Source organism: Ornithodoros turicata, chromosome 6 (genome assembly GCF_037126465.1).
Source record: "Ornithodoros turicata isolate Travis chromosome 6, ASM3712646v1, whole genome shotgun sequence".
Taxonomy (NCBI): Eukaryota; Metazoa; Arthropoda; class Arachnida; order Ixodida; family Argasidae; genus Ornithodoros; species Ornithodoros turicata.
The window spans coordinates 37,724,491-37,735,366 of record NC_088206.1 but is presented as its reverse complement, the minus strand read 5'-3'; the positions used below and the strand labels follow the sequence as shown (position 1 = coordinate 37,735,366).

Here is a 10,876-nt window from a genome sequence, read left to right as displayed (position 1 = left end):
GAGACCACCCCCGTGTATCCGTGGCTTCTGCTTGACCATGACTTCCGTGCTTCAGCTCAGCGAAGACCTGCGAAACTCTGGCATACAGTACCTCCTCACTCGAAGGCTGAACCAGGATGCACTCGAAAACACCTTCTGCATAATTAGGACAAAGTGTGGAAGCAACCCTGACTCCAGCTGCATTCAGTTCCAGGCAGCAGTAAGGCATCTGCTACTCGGACAACTTTTTAAGACTACGCAGGGCTCAAACTGTGCTGAAGACGTGGACTCCCTCCTGGCGGCAATACCTATTGGTCCTAACTACATGAGCAGACTTGGATGTTCTGCTGCCACGCACATTACTGACGATGTCATCGTGGCACCGAGTGAGTCGCCATCACCGCTAGGGTCCAACAGCACAACATTCTTCGCAGGGTGGCTTGGTGCAAAATTTCTCGGTGCTCACACTTGCCCCTCTGAGCAGAAATGCAAACTGCTGGAAGACAATGCCACATTTCAGGACAGTAGCCAGCTATTACTTTATTTGAGTGTAAAGAATGTGGACAGTACTGACTTTGGAAAGCTGTCAGTTCCTCTTCCTGCCTTTGCGACGTTTGTGGGTGCGTGCGAGGAGGCCTTCAAAGCAAATGTCAAGACATTCTTCACCTCCCAAGGGGTCAGGTCCAAGCTGTGTGAAGTGTTGGACACACTTGTGCCAAAGACATTGAGTTTATGTTCTTCATCAGTGTATGATGATTTATTTCACTTTTTTCTCAGGGTGCGACTGTTCTGGTTTGCACGACATAGGAATGAGGAAGTACGAAATAGTACGTTACGTCAAAAGGCACTGCAGCAGGCAGTGAGACTAAGTTCATAATCTGTGCACGTTGTTTTGATGTAACCAGAAGTTATTTTCTTTCCATGCAAAAGCATATGCATGGTTCTGTTGTCTATCCAGTGCTTTCAGTTGTAACCTAGATTGCACATGATCTCTTGTGATTCTTTCATTCCTGTGTAGCGTACGATTGTCATAGTGCACTTTTACACATGGTTCCTTACTGTGTTGTTTGTATTTTGACAGCCATGCAGAGTTCAGTAGTGTGTGCCTATTTATATGTTTAGTGTATGTACACCTGTGTACATAGATACCTAGCATACATTTTCTATTTTGAATCTTCAGCAGTTTGCTATTCTTTGATACGTATTAGGTGTATCCCTGTGGAAGCCCCAGCCATCATCCCATAATAAAGTTGTTGTTTGCTTCCCCTTGTATATAGATTCCTAGCATGGATTTTCTATTTTGGATCATCAGCAGTTTGACCTCTCTTTGATATGCATTTAGTGTATACCTGTCTACATAGATCCCTAGTATGTAATTTTATATTTTGGATCCTGTGCTGAGTTCAGTAGTTGTGTGCACAACTGCCAGTATGTACGTGCAGTTATGTGCAGGGCTAAGCACTTTGTGCAGCTTGAAAACCTACACCACGTGGCAAAATGTGCACAAAATAGCAGAAGCAGAGAACATTGTCAATGCTTTGACATGCCTTTAATACAAAAATGCTGTTGTAATCAAAGTAGTACTCATGAACAGTGTGTATGCTCTGAACAAGGTTGTCATTGCTGGAAGCTGATATTATTTTGGCTGTTTTGCAAGATAAAGTATCACAGACTTCTAAACTGAGCTAATGGACTTGTGCCTTCTAATTCCTCCATAGCATTCATTACGAATGCCAAAAACTGTTGGGAGACATAGCACCACACAGCATGCAAGTATCATATAATGTGACCCAAAAGTGCAAATATGTTCACTTCCACCTGCTTGGTACGAGAGATATGTGGAAAGCTCCAGATGTGCATGGGGACAGCAATAGTCCTGGGCCATATCTGTGTTTGCTGGAATTTGTACATTATCCTTTTGTGCTTATTCACTACATAGACTGTCATACTGGTTATTGCACATTATTCTGTCGTGGGTGTTTATACTGGAGTTGGACGGACGACATAATACTGTTTATACTGTATTTATACTGTTTACAATGCCATGGCGAATTTACCCGTGATAAAAGAAAGCAAGCCCCCACCTGGTCTCCTGTGTCCTTTGTTGCACGCATGTCGCTAGTGTTAATTCATCTCTGTTTACAAATTGTTCATGAGCTTTTGCTCTTGGATTAGCTATCAACAGCGATTGTGACATTCTGCGGCTCGGCATCGCGGTGGAAGGAACGCGCAGCGCGAGCGCCTGGCCCGCCCCGTGCTATACGTAACGGTGACGTACCACGTGACGTTCAGGTGACGTCATTACGACGAAATTTGTAGTATGCCCCGCAACGGATGGATGGCGCTGACGGTCTTATCATGGCCGCCCTTGAAGACGTGGTGGCCAATGCAAGCTTCGCTACCATTTATATGTACCTTGCTCCGTGTTCCAGCGAAGTCTGTGGCGTTTCTTCTGTGTGTGGAGCTCTTTCCTTTGTGCGTGGACATCTATGAATACTTCAGGCATGTAAGGTAAGCAAAATTTCCGTTCGCACGGCTACAATAATGTCAGAACTTGAGTTTTTGTTAACCGTGTTAGGCCTACTAAGGTAGTAAACAGAGGCAGCTCGGCCACCGCCGAAAGACGGTCCCGTCCCGCCGTGGGTTCGATCCCCGGCAGGGCAGGTTCCTTTTTTTTCTCATTTTTTTTCTTTTTTTTTCTTTCCTTTTCTTTTTGCTTTTGACTAAAGTTTTCTAGAATAAAATAACAGGAAAATTGAAAAAAAAGTTCTTTGTAGACTAAAATGAACCAGATTAGGGCGGTCAGGCCGCTGGTTTTTACTATCGCTTTACCACGTGGAGTAGCGCTCGACGACCTAGCAGAAGCTTTGGTAGCAAAGAGGAGATATGAAGATTTTGAAAGGGTGTCACACTACGGTTTCGGTCGGTATGAAATTAAAACGAAGACTGAAAAGATTGCAGAGGACTTAGCAAAAGAGTCGACCATTGTAGTCAAAGGGACAGAGTATAAACTTAACTATTTGGGATACCGAACTACCAGAATATCGGTGTTTTATTATCCTGTAGATGAACACAGTAGCTTTTTGGAAAGTGCGTTGGCCCAGTATGGAAAAATTGTGAAAGTACAAGAGGCCATGTACAAAAAGCATAAACAATGGGGGAGTGGCGTCTTTCAAGTATACATGGAAATGGAGAAAAGCGTCCCGAATTACCTCAAGGTAAATGCTGGGAATCGTAGCTTCATTGTCCAGTGCGAGTACCAGGGAGTCACTCGAGTGTGCCGGAAGTGCGGACGGCAGGGTCATCTAAACAGTAATTGCAATACTCCAAAATGCACACGTTGTGGGATATTCGGCCACGCGTCATGCAATGACCCCTGCCCGAGATGTCGAGGCGATCACCCAGTAACCGAGTGTAGGCAAAGGACCTTCGCAGCGGCCTTGGGCTACTCGAAGGGACTGGTGCCTGCACTCGACGTCATTCCGGACACTACAGATCTCGAGGACGAAGTCGCGGCATCGCCTGAAGTCGGAAAGAAAAGCGTAAATGAAATCGACAATAACGAACAACACAGGGATGTGCCAATCAATGGCGGGAGCGACGAACAGACAAACGAAAAACCCACTAGCGAGGAACCACATCTCGACAAAAATTCATGGCCCCTACTTAGATCACGAGATGATGATGAGGTGTCGGCGAATTGTTCAACAAAGATGAATAGGAAAAAGAGAGAAATACCTGTTATACCACTTGATATACAAGAGGGACAGCTACCAGTGAAAGAACCCCGAAGTGGGTCAGTAAGCACTGAAGAACCGCTTGACTTACCTACAGTGCAGTTTACTTTTGAGAAAGCATCTCTGGGTACTGCAGGCGATGCAGCATATGCGAGCAATGCCCTAACTACAAGGGTAGAGCGTGAGGTTGAGCCAATTAGAGGTATAACAAATGAAGAGAGCGAAACTGCCCCGGGGGAACAAGCTAATAATCAGGAGGCACCAAAACCCAAGAGGAAAAGAGTACGCAGAAAGAAACAAAAGGGAACAAAACAAAAGTCATCAATATAAGCAACAATTGCTTTAATTAAAAGTCATCAAAACATGCCCCGGCTATCAAGCGAAACAGAATCAGAAAGTGATGATAAGTCACCGGCAGCTAAACAGTTTAAGAAAAAAGCAGAAAAGGCAGGAGGAAGTTCAGACCAATCTACTGATAACGAGGAGATTACACAAACAGCGCGGGAACAGATGGAAGCAAACACGAGCGATTCAAACGATGATAGCTACCAAAGCCTGGCGTGGGACACGTCAGCTGATACGCTGGTTGGAGACAATGAAGGTGATTACTTACAAGATACCTTATAAGGAAAAAAAAGGACAAAACTTCTTTACTTTAACATGTCAGTCACGCCTATGATTAGAATTCTTTTACTCTTTTTCATGGTGCTGAACGACAGCTCTTTGAAAATAGCTACGTGGAACGTTAGGGGTTTTCGCCAAAAGGAAAAACAAAACGAGGTGATAGAAATAGCGAAAGAAAACAAAATTGATATCTTGGCGCTTCAGGAAACGTATGTAAATAGCGTAGAATATATAAAAAACTTCGATGAGACTTTTAACGTTAAGAGCGCATGGAGTTTCTCGAACGGCAAACAAGGTGGGACAGCCATATTACTGTTCGGAAGTACTAAGCAGTTGATGATAGGAATGGAAAGAGACTACAGTGGAAGAATCCTATCAGTAAAACTTAAAACGGGCATTAAGGTTATGAATGTATACGCCCCAGTGAGAAGCCACGAGCAAACAGATTTCTTTGAAAACCTAGATGACTACGTCAATGATACCCGGAAGTTAATAGTATTAGGCGATTTTAATTGTGTGGAGAACGAAATCGCAGACAGAAATCCACCTAGAGATAGACAGATCACATACGGGGCAAGGAGGTTCATAGAATTTAAAAACAGATGTAATCTCATTGATGGCTGGCATAAGACTCACCCAGGCAGACCCAAAATGACCTGGAGAAGCTCAAGCTACCAGGCACGATTAGACAAAATATACGTTAGCGAGAACGTTCTTGAAAACCTTAAATCTATGAAAGTGGAATTTACACCCCTATCAGACCATGCTATAGTCTCGTGCTGCTTAAAAGATGGCAGACAGATACGCGGGAAAGGCACATGGAAGCTGAACCCCACATTGCTACAAGAGGAAAGAGTAAGTGGTGAGATTAAGATCCTCTTGTCAGAAAGATTAAGGGAGGACTTGTCGCCACGAAGCTGGGACGACTTAAAACAAGAGGTGGCAAAAATCTGTAAAAAATGGGGCAAGGCATTAGCAAAGGAGAGAAGGCTGGAAATTAGAAGGGTTGCCGACGCAATAGCGCTATTAAGTATGTCACAGAACACTGGTCCGGGACTTGAAGAAGCAATACAACGGTTAAAATTAAAACATAGAGGCCTGATAAAAAAGAGATGGGACAGTGTAAGACTACGGCTGAAAGCAGAAAAGTGGGAATTCGAGAACTGGGCAAGTAAATGGCTGGTAAATAAAAGCCTAGGGGAATGTAAGGAAGAAATACTTAGCCTTACTGACCACCGTAATGGAGACGAATATAAAACCCAGGAGAGAATAGAAGACTACGTGGAGAAATTCTATGCATCACTTTACGGAAAGGAAAGTACACGATTAATCGACGAACATATTACCTTCGCGGGGAAGGCAAAGAGCACAGATGGGGGTCGTTTTTCAGAAGAGGAATTAAAAAATGCACTAATGCAGTTAAACGAAAAAAAGACACCCGGTGAAGACGGATTGACCCCGATCTTCTATAAACGATTTTGGAACTTAATTTCGAAACCATTCACAAAAATGATAAATGAAGCGTTTGACAAAAAACACTTACCGGACTCTTTCAAAAGAAGCCGTATCACGCTAATATGTAAGAACACTGAAAAGAAAACAGATATCAGAGCTTGGAGACCAGTGTCCCTACTGAACACAGACTATAAAATAATAACAAAAGCCTTAGCAAATAGGATACAGGACTCTTTGGTAGACGTAGTTAGCGACACGCAGGGTGCCAATATACAATTTCGCTCTGCGCAGTTAAACCTAATAACATTAACAGATATTATGCACTGGGTAAACAAGTCAAACAATCCGGGTGCATTAGTCACCATTGATAGCGAGAAGGCGTTCGACAGAGTTGATCACTCTTACTTGTTTCATTGTCTAAAAGAAGCGAACTTCGATAATCACCTGGTTGAAAAGGTGTGCACCTTGTATGAAGGCTGTGAAGGCGTAGTAACAGTTAACGGGTTTAACACGAAACCGTTTGGAATAAAAAGAGGAGTGAGGCAGGGTTGCCCTTTATCAGCAGCATTATTTATCATCTCTATGGAACCCTTTATACAACTAATAAAAAGATTAACACCTGGGATACACTTACCTTCAGTAGGTATGATAACACCAGTGCTGGCGTTTGCCGATGATGTAACGGTGCTTGTTGACAATGTTGAGCACGTCGCAAAAATCTTGCACGCCTGCGAAATGTACCAACAGATAAGTGGTGCACGAATAAATAAAGATAAGAGCGAAATTCTTCTGTTTGGTTCGAAGCGCGTCAACCAAAATAGTATATACGGTTTGCCGGTAAAAAAGGAGGTCAAAGTGTTGGGAATAACTTTCAATGGCGAAGGCCCTTCCAAACAAAACTGGAGCACGAAAATAAATAAGATGAAAACAACGATTGACCGGCTAGAGAAGATAAAGTATTCAATGTTTGCAAGAATACAGATGGCTCGAGTGCATCTCTTATCAAAACTGCAGTATGTTGCCGGTGTACTGAAACCAGATAAAGATGATATCAAAAGAATCGACAAACTGATCTTCCCATACATTTGGGGAAGCCGCGTCGAACCAGTAGCCAGAGACTGGATGAAAAAAAGTAAAGAGAACGGAGGTTACAACATAGGTGAACTTGAACTCCTAACGCTAACCAAACATGTTAAATGGGCCCTCAAGGCCATCGAATGCGACAGCCCTATGATAAGAAATTTTTCGCGATATTCCTTTGGCGCCGGATTAATCACAATAGAAGGAAAAGTAGATAACACGAAGCCACGAGCAGTGAGTGTAAGGCAATTTTACAGTGATGTGGTAAAGGTATGTAAGCAGCTGAAGAAAAGTAAATCCGGAGAAGACGTTAGAAATCTGACATCAAAGGAGATATTAAAGATTCTCGAAGCTAAAAAGGACTTCCAGGTTAGAGAACCGATATTTGGAAGAAGTCCTAACTGGCTTAACATAAACGCCGAATTCCTGGACGGAAATAGGAAAACGTTTGCATGGCGTTTCGCCCACGGTATCTTGCCACGTTTAAACTACCATCGTAACGTGAAACATACCGTAAACAGATGTAACCTCTGTGGAGGAAAGGAGTCTCTCCAGCATTTCTTCTCAACGTGCTCCTTCATGAGACCTATAAAAGAAAAAGTTAAAAACACACTAAGTATCGGAAACTTGGATTACGGAATGATACGCTACCTCGATGATGTACCAGGCAGCGCCTGTAAAAAGAGGCAAATTATATTGCTCTTGGTGGAATGGAAATATCATACCAGACATGGTTGATGAGATGTAGTGTTGCGCACGGAGGCAGCCCACCAGATACAGCCGGATTTCTTGCCATGATCAGCAGGTCAATTAAATGGGTGCTGAAAAGAGAAAAAAGAAAAATGCAAGGTTCAGAATTTACAAATAAATGGATGAACCCAGCACTTCTATTGGACCTGCGCAATGACGAAATTTTTATCAAGTTTTAATTTAACTTTTGTTATTTAACTTTTTAACTACCACCACATCGCGTTCTTTTACAAAAGTTTACGTACCCTGCCACATTATTTTTAGTCCTTTTGGCAACTCAAAGGGTCCGTCACACGCTACGCCCGCCGTTTACTTTATGGTTATTTTGGCACTTTTTGGGCAGCGTGTTCTCCTCTTTTTCTTCTCTTTTTCTTTTCTATTTTTCCGTTATGCCGGCCATTTCTTTTTTGGTTATTTTGGCTTCCCTCGGGCAACGGCTTCTTACCCCTTTTTTTCGCGGACATAATCATTCACCTCCATCTCTCATGCTTTCACATATCATTGTCACACCACTATACTCATAACCTTTATATTTTAATTATCTCATCTTTACGCACTTTTAACCCATCACCGTCACAAGTCATTAATCACCTCTCATGAAATCAATACTCATCACACCATAATCACAACCCACTGCTGAAATTACGCAGTGGGTAGCCAAAAAGAAATAACTTGAAAAAAGAAAACGTACACAAAAACAGGTCAAAACAACAGGAAAACTGGTGAACTATGTCGTATATCACTCCAGCATGAATGATGCGCGGATGCATGTATGAAAGAGTGGCCCCTACCGCGGCATAAAGCACGCAAGCCAGCAAATGAGAAAGGTGGCTGAAAAGCCACCATGAATGCGTACTAGGCAATGGTTTTTAAGCCCCTGTAGAAGCATGAAAGAGTGGCCCCTGTTGCGGAATAATTCACATAAGCCAGCAAATGTGTGCTTTTTTTATTCTTTTATAATTTTTCTGGCATGAAAGAGTGGCCGCTGCGGAGGCATAACGCTTCGCAAGCCAGTGAATGAGGGGCGACTGTCGCGGCGTAAAGCACACAGCCAGCCAGCGAATGAGAATTGTTTTTTTTTTCTTTTTAGTTCATTCTATTTTTTTTCCAGGGGCGATAACAAAACCAAATAGCCATGAATGAATGTGTGAATGAATGAAGTATGCATGGAAAATGTGGCTTTGCCCATTGTGTAAATGCGTGGTTGAATGACATGTTTTTCTGGAGCGCACGACGGTCACTAAAGCCTCTTCCTCGAGTTCTATTTTCCAGGAATGAAAAGAGACCTGTGGCCCAACGTCACCCGGGCCCCCCCATTAATGATGAGTGTAGGCATATGAGCACTATTGCTCTAAAGCCTGATAAACACCTGAAATGGCGGCATGGCGACGTTTGAGTTACAAACATATGCTATACGTGCAGCCAAAGAGCTCCGGCTATTTTTTTCATTTTACACTTCACTGGCTTTGCACTGGGCTTTCAGTGAGTGAGTTATCTCACCCTGACGGGAGGAATCACGTGTTACGTGACCTTCTGACGCCATCCACTCAAACGTTGCCTGCCCGCGTCCTGTTGATGAGGCCCAACAAGGCCGAAACAGCTGTCCAGGACTGGCATGGCGACGTTTGAGTTACAAACATATGCTATACGTGCAGCCAAAGAGCTCCGGCTATTTTTTTCATTTTACACTTCACTGGCTTTGCACTGGGCTTTCAGTGAGTGAGTTATCTCACCCTGACGGGAGGAATCACGTGTTACGTGACCTTCTGACGCCATCCACTCAAACGTTGCCTGCCCGCGTCCTGTTGATGAGGCCCAACAAGGCCGAAACAGCTGTCCAGGACTGGCATGGCGACGTTTGAGTTACAAACATATGCTATACGTGCAGCCAAAGAGCTCCGGCTATTTTTTTCATTTTACACTTCACTGGCTTTGCACTGGGCTTTCAGTGAGTGAGTTATCTCACCCTGACGGGAGGAATCACGTGTTACGTGACCTTCTGACGCCATCCACTCAAACGTTGCCTGCCCGCGTCCTGTTGATGAGGCCCAACAAGGCCGAAACAGCTGTCCAGGACTGGCATGGCGACATTTGAGTTACAAACATATGCTATACGTGCAGCCAAAGAGCTCCGGCTATTTTTTTCATTTTACACTTCACTGGCTTTGCACTGGGCTTTCAGTGAGTGAGTTATCTCACCCTGACGGGAGGAATCACGTGTTACGTGACCTTCTGACGCCATCCACTCAAACGTTGCCTGCCCGCGTCCTGTTGATGAGGCCCAACAAGGCCGAAACAGCTGTCCAGGACTGGCATGGCGACGTTTGAGTTACAAACATATGCTATACGTGCAGCCAAAGAGCTCCGGCTATTTTTTTCATTTTACACTTCACTGGCTTTGCACTGGGCTTTCAGTGAGTGAGTTATCTCACCCTGACGGGAGGAATCACGTGTTACGTGACCTTCTGACGCCATCCACTCAAACGTTGCCTGCCCGCGTCCTGTTGGTGAGGCCCAACAAGGCCGAAACAGCTGTCCAGGACTGGCATGGCGACGTTTGAGTTACAAACATATGCTATACGTGCAGCCAAAGAGCTCCGGCTATTTTTTTCATTTTACACTTCACTGGCTTTGCACTGGGCTTTCAGTGAGTGAGTTATCTCACCCTGACGGGAGGAATCACGTGTTACGTGACCTTCTGACGCCATCCACTCAAACGTTGCCTGCCCGCGTCCTGTTGATGAGGCCCAACAAGGCCGAAACAGCTGTCCAGGACTGGCATGGCGACGTTTGAGTTACAAACATATGCTATACGTGCAGCCAAAGAGCTCCAGCTATTTTTTTCATTTTACACTTCACTGGCTTTGCACTGGGCTTTCAGTGAGTGAGTTATCTCACCCTGACGGGAGGAATCACGTGTTACGTGACCTTCTGACGCCATCCACTCAAACGTTGCCTGCCCGCGTCCTGTTGATGAGGCCCAACAAGGCCGAAACAGCTGTCCAGGACTGGCATGGCGACGTTTGAGTTACAAACATATGCTATACGTGCAGCCAAAGAGCTCCGGCTATTTTTTTCATTTTACACTTCACTGGCTTTGCACTGGGCTTTCAGTGAGTGAGTTATCTCACCCTGACGGGAGGAATCACGTGTTACGTGACCTTCTGACGCCATCCACTCAAACGTTGCCTGCCCGCGTCCTGTTGATGAGGCCCAACAAGGCCGAAACAGCTGTCCAGGACTGGCATGGC

At 44.5% G+C, this 10,876-nt stretch overlaps 2 long non-coding RNA genes across 4 annotated transcripts in view; one reads left to right on the top strand and one right to left on the bottom strand.

Moving 5' to 3' along the window:
* Positions 1-2,358: 2,358 nt before the first annotated feature.
* Positions 2,359-10,876, top strand: part of LOC135397864 (uncharacterized) — a 34,019-nt gene continuing 25,501 nt past the window's right edge. For all 3 annotated transcript variants that reach the window (XR_010423817.1, XR_010423816.1, XR_010423815.1), the window contains exon 1: positions 2,359-2,490. This is a non-coding gene — a long non-coding RNA (uncharacterized LOC135397864). The remainder of the gene's footprint in view (positions 2,491-10,876) is intronic.
* LOC135397863 (uncharacterized) lies at positions 5,813-7,462 on the bottom strand. The gene is made up of 3 exons (XR_010423814.1): positions 7,388-7,462; positions 6,430-6,523; positions 5,813-5,928 (listed from the first exon to the last, which is right to left on the bottom strand). It is a non-coding gene; the product is annotated as an uncharacterized LOC135397863 (long non-coding RNA).